This window comes from Chrysemys picta, chromosome 3 (assembly GCF_011386835.1).
Source record: "Chrysemys picta bellii isolate R12L10 chromosome 3, ASM1138683v2, whole genome shotgun sequence".
Classification (NCBI taxonomy): Eukaryota; Metazoa; Chordata; order Testudines; family Emydidae; genus Chrysemys; species Chrysemys picta.
The window spans coordinates 113,853,222-113,866,924 of NC_088793.1; the positions used below are offsets into that span (position 1 = coordinate 113,853,222).

The following is a 13,703-nucleotide window of genomic DNA, read 5'->3' on the forward strand; positions in this document are numbered from 1 at the left end:
CAGTGGTTATTCTCTTATTAATTAAAGGCTTTTAACTTGTTTGGTTCTAATAACTAATATGGGCAGAGACTAGCATGGTGGAAATGTCTCCCAGGCATTTTGTGAAGGGTTTCATTTTATATTCAGCCACCCATTAAAAATTTGAACCACGGTAAACCAGAGGTTCCAGATTTTCTGAAGAGCTCAGCACCCAGCTGCTCACCTTGTGACACTTATGGCCAGGTTTTCGAAACGGCTCAGAACCCAGATTACGGAGCTTGTGAAAATCTGGTACTGAGTGAGCAATACACGAAAGCCTGGGAAATCAAAGGTGTAAATGGAAAACACAAAGTTCTTAAATCATCTAGTCCATCTCCCTGCTAATTCAGGGTTGTTCCCTACAAGACACTTTCTAATGTTTTCATTATTCAGTTTCTTACTGTGCTTAGTTACAGCTCAGAAGTTTTTGATTCTTAACCCCCTTCTGAATCTCACCCAGTAGAAAGCTTGACCTTTGAGAAGCTGTTAGCATGGAATAAAGATGATAAACTCAACTTTCTGATACCCCAGAAAGCTCTAACGGCTGGCCTCATATTTCAATAGAGTATGATTTTTCCCCACTGAAATAGTTATACTAGTATAAAGGTGCCTTATACCATGATAGCTTATTCCCCTTCCTGTGTGGGAATAACTGTGTCAGTCGGCAATGCAAGTAGGGCGGTCCAGTCCAGTACGCCATACCAGCAAGATATTTATAGTTGATATGGCGTACCGGAAAGACACAGGAGGAGCAGAACATGGGGCCACCAGGCGGCCCCACACCAGCAGCTCCTCCAGTGTGGCTGTACCGCCCCCAATCCTGCTGCTGTACAGACGGAGGAGACCCTGCATGGAAGGGCTGGGGCGGTAGAGCGGCTCCACATTCTGCTCCTTTCGCCACTGCCGTTCTGAAGTCTCCAGTGCAGTGGGAGGAGGAGAAAGCCCCCCCCCAGACACCGGTAAGGGGGGTAGATCATGGAAAGGGGCTGGGGAGAGCGTGGAGGCCTTGGGCTGGGGGCGAGGAGGGTCATGTGAGGTGGTCACGTGCCCCCTTGTTAGCTGCTTCCCCACCCTGTACCAGTAAGAAATGGAGTGCACTTGCACCATTGGTGCCAGTATTGTTAAAGCAGTACAATTTCTGTGTGCAGAGAAGCCCCAAGAATCAAATCCAGACCCGAGCTGGGTCCTAAGTAGCCAGCATGGGCAGCGCAAGAGGGGATTGAATCCTTAATGCCTGATTGTGGATCTACTCTGCATAAGCCACTTCAGCTCAAAAATGAAGGAGCAAAAGTTAAATAAAGAAGCAGAACAGCATATAAAAAAGAGAGGCAGGCCAAAGCTGAGTGCTGCTTTCACTGAAGTCCATTGAAAAATTTCAGTGAGGGAAGAGGTAGGCCATCACTGTCCTTTCAAAAATCCCACCCACCTTGTATGACTTAGCCATCTCACTATTGTGGGGCTTATCCTATATTCAGTCATGACTCAGACTTGACAGGGTCTTTTCATTGTTCCTCTGCCTCTCTTACATATTACTTGTTCCACATACTGGAGAGATCTGTAACATCCTTGCTTCTCGGTCAAAAATGTGACTGGGATGGCTGGGGCACACACATGCTTGCTGAAAAAATAAGGAGAAGCCTTAAAGGTATGAAGAGTGACTATCACTTGTGCTTCCAAAGTTAGGAAGGAGGGGCATGCTAGAATCTAGAATTTGCAATGCAGCACGTGCTGTCTACCCGCTGAAGATCACATCTTCTGAGCAAAACAACAGATAGAGGACCTCTCCCTTTGACTAGATTTGCTGTGTTCACAAGTAAAACACAAACCAGGAAGAGTCTTAAGAGCCAGGGGCAGCAGCCTTATTGTCCTGTTGTGGTTACTGGAAGATGATGGGCCTGGCCCACCCAAACCTAAAGGCCTAGTCCCTCAACATAGGGGAGGAGCTGTTGAACCCAGGCCACAAGTCAAAGGTTAAAAATCAGGGAAGCAGAAGGGGACACCCAGTAGAGAGTTCCTGACAGCGCCCACTGCTCCTTAAAGGCACCTAAGGAGTCAGTGGCCATGCCCAGAGGAACTCTGCTCAGAGGCATGACTTAACAAGGGATCAGAGATAAGCCCCTCACTCTCAGAGCACTCTCCTTCCTCCTCCTCCAGCTACCAGCCTTTTTATTTGTGACCTGAGTAAAAGCCTGCTCTAGCTGAACCTTTGCTTACATATTTATTAAGTTACACACAGTGCCACTGTCTGAACTGCATACAGAATAGAGAGTGGGATTAATAGTGGGGGGTCAGTTTGCATTTCAGGCAATCATGATACCAGCTGAGCAGAGAGAATCCATCCAATCATTCTACTATAGTCAAAGGGACATTAGTACAAGTCTTGGCTTCATTTTCTGATGTAAGTGTGAATTCCAGATGCACATAGGGAATGCAGCAAGGATGACCAGAGTTAAGGCAGGGATTGTGTCCTGGGTAGAGTTTAGGGAAGAAACTCATTACAGCACCCTTTTAAAAGCCTTTAAAAACAAGGAGTGGTTTGCAAAGCTCCTCACACACCAGCCACTTCAGAAAAGGATTGCTAGCGAACGATTAAGGTTGTTGCTGTGGTTGGAAGGCAGAGACAAGAGTTCACAGGCTGGGTTGGTTGTTCATTTTTTCTCCTAAAATGACTGTTGCCACTAGAGCTGTCCCAGACAGCAACCCCATTTAAAAACACTTGCTACACAGTACTTTTATTTATAAAAGAGTGAATGCAGATGCTAAAAAAAAAAATTGATAGTCATAAACGTATGCATTAAATGTAGGGTCTGCATTAATCAGCTGATTGATTACACACTGTCCAGGTGCAACTCCATAGCAGTGATCCCCAGCTACTTGTCAGACTCCAGTGCTACTTTTGTGACATTCTCATGCCCTATGCTGTGAATTGCCCAAACCTCACCAGGCTTAGTATTTTTTCAAACTATCCAACGAGCTCAAACCCATAAATATAACAATTTGCAGCTTGCAATAGAAATTTGTATAACCCGTTGTAGTTGGGACTAGGGCTAGCTCACTCACCCTGCCCCCTCTACTTTGTTTCATAAAAGAGGCATGTTCCCCACCAGCTCACTCCTAAAGACACCCTGCAGCTGAACAGCAGCATTGCCAGTTGGAATGGTGTAAAGGAAAAAAAGAAAAGAGAAACAAATATCTTGGGATAGCAGTTACTTCTCCCAGTGATGCAAGGTAAGTCCTAAAGACTGCTTCCAGGGCCTACCCCTTTCCTACCTTCACTATTTATCTGGGTCTGGTTCCAAGCACAGCCCAATTCTATCTCTCTGTAGAAATCTTCACTGGCTTTATTGGTTACAGCCTGAGCCACCTCTTGTCTAGCCTTGACCATGTACATAAAATCAAGAATACTGTAAACTAGCAGCAGGAAAAAGAAACAATCTCTTCCAGTATTTAAGCTACAGCTGCTCTCTACCACAAGCTCACATGTCCTGGTAGAATCTCAAGGACTAACCAAGGTTAATAATATACAGCACCTGCTGACTCAGGTTAATGAGGGCCTGAACTTAAGTGTGCAAATGTGTTCTGGAAAGAGGTGAATTCAGTGGTGTTGCAAGGTTTTAGTTGGTCAGTTTTCTGGCCCATAAGATAAATTAGCAGTATTTTGTACTTATATGTACTCCCCCCCCCTCCCCCGAGGATCTCAATATGCTTTACATAAGAATGGAACCTCAGTGTCCTGGTGAGTTAAGCAAATGGTTATTCATGCTTTATCAATGAGTAAACTGAAGCACGAAGAGTCAGGGAGTAGCTAGTCCCTGAGCAGCCTTGCAAGGGGAGGAATGGGTTGAAGATGAAAGGAACTTTCCTGCACCTTCACCAGAGTGGCAGGAGATGCATTTTATAAACGGGGGGAAATGGGGGTGTGTGTTTTTTTTCTAGAGAGTCCACTTTGCTACTTCATATGACTTTCTCAGATAAATAGGATCCACCTGAAACATCTTTCTTCCTCCCTCTATCCAGTTATATGCTTGGACACCCTAACATATGAGAATTGACTCTAACATTTCAGCAGGAGGGTACTATGAAACTACTAAAAATGTATGCAATTCAAAATGATTAAGTAGTAGAGCCATACTGACAAGCAATGATTGGGAGTGGCTGATAGGGGATGGGTCACTCAATATTTGTCTGTTCTGTTCATTCCCTCTGAAGCACCTGGCTCTGGCTACGGTCTGAAGACAGGATACTGAGCTAGATGGACCATTGGTCTGACCCAGTATGGCCATTCTTATCTTATGCCTTATTTAGCTACTACCAGTTTGAACTATTATGATGCAACTTTTATTTTGTATAGAGAAGCGTTTCTCAAACTGGGGTCCCCGAGGGTACTCCAGTTAGTCCGTGGGCCCCTCTGATCAACTCCTCCCTGTCTCTCCCAGCATCTCTTGGAATCAGGTGGGATCTCCTGGAGGCTATTGAAGCCAAATTGGGAGATTTTAGGTGCTAAAAGTCCAGCGGGGGCTAAGGCAGACTCTCTACCTGCCCTGGCTCCACACCGCTCCCAGAAGTGGCTGGCACATTCCTGCAGCCCCTGTGAGAGGGCAGGGGGTCTCTGTGTGCACTGCCCCCACCCCGAGTGCTGACTCCACAGCTCCCATTGGCCAGGAACTGCAGCCAATGGGAGCTGCAGGGGTGATGCCTGTGGGCAGGGGCAGCATACGGAGGACCCCTAACCTGCCCGCTAAGGAGCCACTGCCAGAGGGTTGTGCCAGTCGCTTTCAGGAGCTGCCTGAGGTAAGCACCGCCCAGCTGGAGCCTTCACCCCTCACTCTCTCCCGCACCGCAACACCCTCCCCCAGCCCAGAGCCTGCACCTAAACTCCCTCCTAGAGCCCTCCCCCCTTCCTGCACCCAAACTCCCTCCCAGAGCCTGCATCCAACCCCCTGCCCCAGCCCAGAGCCTGTACCCAAACTCCCTCCCCAAGCCTGCACCTCCTCCTGCACCACAACCCCTCCCCCAGCCTGGTGAAAGTGAATGAGGGTGTGGGAGAATGAGCGATGGGGGGGGGGGGGAATGGAGTGAGTGGGGGCAGGGCCTCAGAGAAGGAGCGGGGCAGGGGCATGGCCTCTGGGAAGGGGGTGGGACAAGGGCTGAATGGGGGAGCTCGGGGATCCCTGAAAAACTTTAAATCAAAATGGGGGGTCCTCGGGTTGCTAAAATTTGAGAACCGCTGGAATAGAGTCTCTCATACAAGCTATATCCTCAAATGCTGTGCAGAGTTCATTCAATAGCAGATTCAGAGAGAGATTTTATTTCAATTTTTTTGTTTTCTGTGTAATGTTACTGTACAGGTGATGTATATAGAAAACCTACTTCATCCATAATTGCAATGCAGACAAAGATAAATGTTGATCAAATGCATAATATAAATAGATCATTGAAAAATAATACAAGACTTTCTTATGCATTGAAAGGTGTCAGCTATAGCTTGTAGAGTTTCGTAAGGGTATAAAGTATAGCAGTAGCAGCTATGTTTTAATCCAGGGTGAATTGTCAATTAACTTGGGCAGTGGCTGGCAGACTTCAAAACAAAGAATTTAAATATTTATTATTGTAAGATGTATTTAGAAAACAAAGTCACTAGAAATACTGACTACCAGCTGGAATTGTCAGAGGAACTGAGGAGCTGGGTGACTGACGATGCTCTTTTGAATATCCCAGCAAGAATGTGCAAGTGGAATAATTTTAAAGCCATGTAAGATTCATTTTATACCAAGAATGTGTTTAAATAAAAGCATATTTCAATCTTTCCCTGAAACAATCTGTAGTGTTTCCAAAATGTACTGCTATGCCAGGATGTCAGCCCAGGATTTGAGCATCACGATGCTGTTCTAATTTATAACCTTAAAGGCCCACTATGAGATAGGCCTGCTATAGAATCATAGGACTGGAAGGGACCTCAAGAGGTCATCTAGTCCAGTCCCGTGCACTCATGGACTAAGTGTTATTTAGACCATTCCTGACAGGTGTTTGTCTAACCTGCTCTTAAAAATCTTCTATGATGGAGATTCCACAACCTCCTGAGGCAATTTATTGCAGTGCTTAACCACTCTGACAGTTAGGAAGTTTTTCCTAATGTCCAACCTAAACCTCCCTTGCTGCAATTTAAGCCCATTGTTTCTTGTCCTATCCTCAGAGGTTAAGAAAAACAATTTTTCTCCCTCCTCTTTGTAACAACCCTTTATGTACTAGAACACTGTCATCATGTCCCCCCATCAGTCTTCTCTTTTCCAGACTAAACAAATCCAATTTTTTCAATCTTCCCTCATAGGTCATGTTTTCTAGACCTTTAATCATGTTTGTTGCTCTTCTCTGGACTCTCTCTAATTTGTCCACTTCCTTCCTGAAATGTGGTGCCTAGAACTGGACACAATACTTCAGCTGAGGCCTAATCAGCGCAGAGTAGACCGGAAGAATTACTTCTCATGTCTTGCTTACAACACTCTTGCTAATACATCCCAGAATGATGTTTGCTTTTTTTGCAACAACGTTACACTGTTGACTCATATTTAGCTTGTGGTCCACTCTGACCCCCAGATCCCTTTCCGCAGTACTCCTTCCTAGGCAGTCATTTCGCATTTTGTATGTGTTCCTTCCTAAATGGAGTAGGATCATAGAATATCAGGGTTGGAAGGGACCTCAGGAGGTCATCTAGTCCAACCCCCTGCTCAAAGCAGGACCAATCCCCAGACAAATTTTTGCCCCAGATCCCTAAATGGCCCCCTCAAGGATTGAACTCACAATCTTGCGTTTAGCAGGCCAATGCTCAAACCACTGAGCTATCCCTCCCCCCTTTGCATAGCAGAATTATATCTGACTGATATCTGAATGGTCAGTCATCTACAAGAGGTTTCAAGCACTCCCCTAGAAAGGAAGAGCTCTGACTTTCTTAGGGAGACATCAGATATCGCTGTTCTTGGAAGACAGAATCACTTGAGGGGGAAAAAAGCCCCAAGGGAAGAAGAAATCTTTTGCAGTCTCCTCTCTCTCCTCTCAGCCAACTTTTTGGATTAACTGCTGGTGAGGTAGAGAAAGACTACTGAGCTTTGAAGGGAGGGCGGTTGACTAACTTGATAGGGTAGGAGTTATTATAAAAGTGGAACAGTAATTAGGTGAAATGGATACTATAGCTTAGGTAACAGCCAGACACCACAAGGAACCCAATAGCCCTAGCAGAGTATCAGCAAGTAATCATATGAATATCTTCCTCAGAGCCATTCATAAACTCTACCTAGCATCCCAATCAATGGCGTAGCCAGGTTCTAAGAGCAGAGGGAGCAAACATTAAAAAGGCACCCCCCCTTGGCTCCTTCTCTGGCCACGCCCCCTTGGCTCCTCCTCCAGCTGTGCCATGCCGCCCCCGCAGTCCTCCCCCGCCCATGGCTCCTCCGGCCGCGCCATGTGCTTCGCTCCCCCAGGCTCCTCCGGCCGTGTCGCCCCACCCCATGGCTCCTCCAGCAGTGCTGCCCCCCCTTGCCTGCAGGAGCCCAGCGCCGGCTCGGTAGGCCAAGTTTCAGAGCGGAGCGTGGGCCCTGCCTGCTGGCGCCATGGTAACCCCTAACTAAGGTGCCGGAAGCGGCTGCTTCCCCTGCACCCCCCTAGCTATGCTACTGATCCCAATGTGTTGTTCCATTAGCAGTAAATGGCATGGAAGACCCTCCTTGAACTGCTTAATAAAATCATCTCCTTCTTCTTCAAATCTCTCCCTCAGACCTACCTCTACTGTGATGCCTACAAGTAATTAGCCAATTACTAATGGCTAAGTGAGACGGACAGGCAATGTATATATTTTTTAACTGTGCATATTTTGTCCCTCTTTTCCACCCTGCATTTCTCACTTGTCTTTTTAGGTTGTAAGCTTCTCAGGGCAGGGATTGGGTCTTGCTAAATGTATGAACAGAAAGTAGTGTCTTGTCCCCCCTTCTTGCCCCCTTTTTACAGAAAGACAAAACATTGCTTTCAAGAATATAGGTGTCATTATATGCCTGCTACCCTAAGAGAACAGTTCAGTACAGTTATGTCTACACTGCAGTTAAAAACCCACAGCTGGCCCCAGGGCCGACTCCAGCTTTGTTGCTGCCCCAAGCAGCAAACCAAAAAAAAAAAAAAAAAGCCGATCGGCGGCACTTTGGCAGCAGCTCAATCGCGCCGCTTCATTCTTCTGCGGCAATTCGGCGGCGGGTCCTTCGCTCCCTCTCTTCCTCTTCGATGGCACTTCAGCGGCAAAGAGGAGAGAGGGACTGAGGGACCTGCTGCCGAAGACCCAGACGTGCCGCCCCTTTCCATTGGCCGCCCCAAGCACCTGCTTCCTTTAGCTGGCTCGGGCGAAGGGGCTGTTTAACTGGTGTAGCCATTTGGGCTTGGGCTGCAGCCTGAACTCTAGGACCCTCCCACCTCCATGCTGGAGACCTACAGAGGAGATGTGAGTCACCCATTGCTGTGGCTCAGACAGCAGACATAGCTCCCAGCTGCTGCTTGTTATGTAACGCTGCTTGTCACTTTGGATCCCATCACCTTCTGTTGACAGACAGGCTGAGTTGTCCCTTCTTAAACCTGTTTTGGCACAAAGCCAAGAGTAAATGATAAGCAATAAATCACCAACACTAAGAAAATCTTTTATTAAAAAACTGAGAGAGATTCCCCCCCCTTTTTAAAAAAAATTCTATTCTCACTATTGAACTTGTTCTCTACCCCCACCTTGGGCTGCTTCTTCTCCATTCCAAAGTTTGTTTATGGCCATTGATAACTTTCTGTACAAAGCTGAGCTTTCCCACCAATGCCTTATCTATTAGATCTATTTCTGTTTACCTGTTCCGTCAAATAGAACCACAACTATGAACATCTTTGTAAGTCTAAATTTTGCAGGATGCTTCTCCTCTCTTTTAAACGTCAAGATGCCTATGCTAGGTAGCACTGGGTTAGGAGAAGAACCTTACTTCACAAGAGTTAGAAGGTAAAATCCTATTGGGCTAACTTGATTGCTAGCAATACAACTACAATTCTTTTTTTTTTTTTTTAATCTTTATAATGGAACAAGTTCTATATAAACTTAGGACCAAAGAAGGCTATTTTGGAAGGATCTTTGTGAGAAGATTTGAAAAGTCAAACCCCTCTGGTGTCACATTTCCATGTGACAGTAAAAAAAATTGAATAATCCTCTTAAATAACAGGCTTACTGAACATGAAATGAATGTAGAGGTGCTGGTCTAAAGAGAACTATGATATTTGTTTTCCTCTGGATTTACAGCTGGAGTAACAGCCCCACTTGATCTTATTAAGATCGCTCATGGCTTATCAAGTTGTAGGAGCTTTAGGCTGATGTCACAGATAAATGGGTCACTCTCCTCATGCTAAATCATACTAACATATGAAAATCTCTGCATTTCTTATAAATAAAAATATGTTTATCTTTAAATGCCATGCTTTGGGTTTAGAAGCAGTGTTCCTATAATTGATCATCCAAACTAGACTGTCCTGTAGAAGCAATTTGGAAATACACAATTGTTTTTTAAACAATGGGAGGAAATAGCCTGTAGACATATCCCAAAGAGCTAAATTACTCTCATGTCCACAATAGATGGTGGTGACTGTTTCCTACTTATGGTTAGGAGCTCAGCCTACAAAACTCTGTAAGGCAAGAGTTTCCCTGTGCAAACTATTTCCATTTAAAGAGTACGTGTCTGATAGCTAAGAGGTTTTGAATAAAACAATTGTTAATCAAAATTCACAAGAAATCCTGTGCATGTAAAGTATAGCTGATTGCACAGTAGTGAGATTTTCAAACTATATAGAGACTGTCTCTTACTAACATCGTATGAGATGAAAACAACAAGGAGTCTGGTGGCACCTTAAAGATGAAGAAGTGAGGTTTTTACCCACGAAAGCTTATGCCCAAATAAATCTGTTAGTCTTTAAGGTGCCACCAGACTCCTTGTTGTTTTTGTAGATACAGACTAACACGGCTGCCCCCTGATACTTGATAGTATGAGATGGTATAACACAGAGATGGTCCCTGCCCAAAAGAGCTTACAATTGAAGCTTAAGACAAGATACAGCACCTTGATACAATAAACAATCAGGAAAAGTACGAAGTAGCAGCGAGACAGTTATGAGCCGTGTAATAAGGAAGGGTCACAGCAAACCATCTGCCCATCAATTGTCAACGTTAAGTGCCTGCCGTGAATTTTCATCATGAAACCATCCTCCTCTCCTCTGAATAGAACTGAGTAACTTATCTGGTGAGTATTGCCTTCCGATTTGTGTTGGTAAATGGTCTGGGAATTGGCTGTGAAATTCATGAATTTAGTCATTACTCAGAATTAATTGTGAGTTTCTTTAGCACATAATTGATGTTCTATGGATCATTTGAATTGCAACTGAACATACAATTTCTCATTCATGCTGTAATTAGATAACACAGTGTCCCTGGTAAATTTGATTGCAATATTCTAACCTTGTGCTACGCTGGTTAGTTGCAAGTCATCCAATCAGTGTAGAAAAGCAATACTTTATGACCTCTGTAACTAATCCAGAGTGAATTTTCAGATTTTATGACCAAATAGCTAAACACTAGTTTTTCATGTGTATTTGTACTAGTAAAGGTGGAATGCTTGAATGTTTGTAGAAAACAAATGTGAAAGAGTTGCAAATGTTATTGAATCGAAATTCACTTCAGAATTCAGACACGTTAGTGCTGGCCTACTAGTATTCATGCTTTCAAACCCTATTGGATGTGGGAGGTAGAGTGGACAAAGGCCCAAAGTCTATGGGATTTCCCCTGCAGAACTCAAGATCACTACCTACTCCGTGATTGTGAAACTGTACCTCTTTCACCCCAACCTATCGGTTTCAAGTTGCAAAGATCCCACGGCATCAAGTAATTGGGTTGGGGGAGAGGGGGAATATCCCTCCAGTGGGTTATTCTGTGTGATGCAGCCTTTATAATAATGGATTGTACTCTACATGACTGTAATTTTTTTAACTGAAACTACCTTTCCATAAGCAATGGCAATTAAAATATATAAATGGATCTTTTCTCCATGCATCTTAGATTCTGAACATCAAAGCTGTTTAAGAATGTTTGTTGTGCTTTTTAAGAACTGGAACGCTATTAAATGTTGGAAGAAGTTGCTTGATTTTAATTAGTTATTTTCTAGATTTTCTAATTTATTTTCCTAAATAAAGCCTTGGCACTTATCGGTTAACTGTTCAATTGTCCTTTGTGTAGCTTTAATGATTTTCCATCTCTATCTGCTTCTAACTGTCAACAAGGAAATGTGCAAAGTAATGACTAGCAAGAATTGAATTAATTGTTGTTACCTTGCGACCACTAGATGGCATAATTACACTACGCGAAACATGGGCTCTTGGGTGCAGGGTCAAAAAGGGTTTGCACACTAATTAAAAATTTGGCATATTGCTAAATCACTTGAGATTTCATTTTCCTGTAACTATAAATCCTTATAATTTCATTTTAACTTTATGCTTGATAGATAAACTATAGATGTGCTTCGAGTTAGTCACTCAAACAGACTGTCACATAGATGATGTTGCTTTAATAAATGTTTGTTGTCCCTCTGATACATCCTGACCAAGAAAGGGCCCCGTTATTCTTTTGTATATTTCCCATTTATTTTCACTCATCTCCCTAATGCCCACTTACACCTCTATACTCCTGCTCAAATCTCCACAGGCCTATCCGACTTGCAGTTAGATCATAGCAGCTGGCCAATTTCTTCATACAAACTTTTCCAATGCTAGCTAATTCAAAAGACTTCACTTGTAAATGTAAGTCATAAACCATTTCAGCCTTGATGTGCCATGGCTGGTGATGACTCATGGGAGTCCCATGTTACAGTTCTGCTACGTGACTGAAAGATATTTGGGAGTGATTTCCCTACTTGTGATGGCATTCACCTCTCTTTGGCTACTGCTACGGCAGTTAATTAATTATGGAAAACAACATTATCTGCAGTTGAACATTTTCTCCACTGTTCTACTACTAATCAGTGCAAACTCACTTACACTAAAGAGCAATGTTATGCCACTCTGGCAACAGAAAGGGGCTTTAGAGTGGGCAATATGGTATATTTACACTAATTTAAGACTTTTCCACTGCCAGAAAGAGTGTAAATCAACCTTAGTGTTAATGAGAATCAGGCCTATAAGTAAATAGCTTAATACACAACTTCTTTTATGTTACAAACTAAAGTGGTCTTAATCATAGAATAGCAAGATTGGAAGGGACTCAGGAGGTCATCTAGTCCAACCTCCTGCTTGAAGCAGGACCACTCCCCAGACAGATTTTTGCCCCAGATCCCTAAATGGCCCCTGCAAGGATTGAACTCACAATCCTGGGTTTAGCAGGCCAATGCGCGCGTGCACACACTCTCTCTCTCTCTTATGGAGATATACCTATCTCCTAGAACTGGAAGGGTCCCTGAAAGGTCATTGAGTCTAGCCCCCTGCCTTCACTAGCAGGACCAAGTACTGATTTTGCCCCATATCCCTAAGTGCCCCCTCAAGGATTGAGCTCATAACCCTTGGATTAGCAGGCCAATGCTCAAACCACTGAGCTATCCCTCCTCTCCCTTAAGAACTAGAACAGAGCAGCTTTCTGTCTGAAGAAAGCCTAAAATGGGAGGCAGCCAGGGGTGAAATGCAGTTTGTGTGTACAGATACGAGACATGCAAACTAGCTTTAACATAATGTTAAAGTTGAGAAATTAAGTACTCCATGTATGTTGGCTGGAATTTTGAAAGGGGCTTAAGGGAGCTAGTACCCAACTCTCACTGAAAGTCAATGTGAGCTGGTTGCCTAGCTGCCCTCTGTGCCTTTGAAAAGGTTCTGCCCCCCCCAATCCCCTCCCTTAAGAGCTAAGGAATTCTACATGAATTCCTATTACACATTCTGTACATTTTAATGGTAGACAGTAGATGTAATACACAAAGTACAATAGTATTTGTGGTAGGAAGATAGCCTGGTGGTTAAAGCCCAGGACTTGGAGCCAAGAGATCTATTCCTGACCCCTCTGTGACCTTGAGCAAATCATTTAACACCTTTGTGCCTCTCTTTATCCTTCTGTATATGGTTACTGGAAAGCATGTTTGAGTGTAAAGAGTAGTCCACATAGGAAACTCAGGAGAAAAAAATAACAAAGCAGTCCTTGAAACACAGATGATCTCCTGATAACCCGCTCTCACTTTTGCTGAACACATCGTTTTTCCAGATTTCATATCTGTGTTGTATGTGCCTAAGCCTTGTCTTTGTGTGCTCATTAATCATGCACATGTTCTTCCCGTAAAAGTCATACATACTGAAAGAATACTGGAAATGTAGGAGGCCAACAAGGAGTGGATAAACACTTCAGAAATATTTTAATGTCATGCACACTCTGTCAGCAATGAACTCTGTGCACTGAGGGGAACAAAATGTGTAGGTGGGAACATAAAATCCTTGTTGACTGTTTTTTTTTTCCTCTGCATTTTGGTTCTTTCCAGTGGTGATTTCAGATTTCTATTTAATACAAAATGGTAAATAATCCTCATCTATAGTCTGTGTTGTCCTGCCTTTCATGAAGAGGAAAGTAATGTATTAGTATGAGACAGCCACTGGCTGGAACAGTACAG

General features: G+C 43.9%; 1 long non-coding RNA gene across 1 annotated transcript in view; it reads left to right on the forward strand.

The window, feature by feature from the left end:
- The first annotated feature begins 3,349 nt into the window (after positions 1–3,349).
- Positions 3,350–13,703, forward strand: part of LOC135982643 (uncharacterized) — a 31,368-nt gene continuing 21,014 nt past the window's right edge. Inside the window, exon 1 of the long non-coding RNA XR_010600123.1 lies at positions 3,350–3,754. This is a non-coding gene — a long non-coding RNA (uncharacterized LOC135982643). The remainder of the gene's footprint in view (positions 3,755–13,703) is intronic.